Below are 557 nucleotides of genomic sequence, written 5' to 3' on the forward strand. Positions count from 1 at the left end.
TTTCTCCATCCCGGATTGTAGGTATTTGAATACGGATTGTTGTTTGGCTTTTGAGCATAGTTATTTATCGCATCAACTTGTTCTACCTGCGCTCCGGTAGGTTGCGTGACCATTATTTGGCAATTCATAGCTGAATGTCCTGTCACTCCACAAATCTCACAGATGATACTAGAAACAGCATTAACATTAAAATTTTCAAATTTATAGGTTAATGCATCAACCTTTGCCGCAAGACTATCTAAAGCGCTCACCTCATACTTACCTGCCAATCGAACAGGATTCTCTCTCTCTATCGCCCATTGGTGATGATTCAATGCCACACTTTCGATAATATCGAATGCCTCCTCTAAGGTTTTGTTCATGAGCGCACCACCTGCAGCAGAGTCTAAAGAGACTTTAGTAGAGTAGGAAATTCCGTTATAAAAGGTATGGATTACGAGCCATTTCTCCAGTCCGTGATGTGGGCATTGCTGCAGTAGTCCTTTAAATCGGTCCCAAGCTTCGAAAAGAGATTCTCCATCTTTTTGCGTAAAATTTGTGATTTGGTGACGGAGTGA

General features: G+C 41.5%; 1 non-coding gene across 1 annotated transcript; it reads left to right on the plus strand.

Annotated features, from left to right (window-relative positions):
- The first annotated feature begins 450 nt into the window (after window positions 1–450).
- LOC122025836 lies at window positions 451–557 on the plus strand. The gene has a single exon (XR_006123862.1). It is a non-coding gene; the product is annotated as a small nucleolar RNA R71 (small nucleolar RNA).

Source organism: Zingiber officinale, chromosome 9B, assembly GCF_018446385.1.
Source record: "Zingiber officinale cultivar Zhangliang chromosome 9B, Zo_v1.1, whole genome shotgun sequence".
NCBI lineage: Eukaryota > Viridiplantae > Streptophyta > Magnoliopsida > Zingiberales > Zingiberaceae > Zingiber > Zingiber officinale.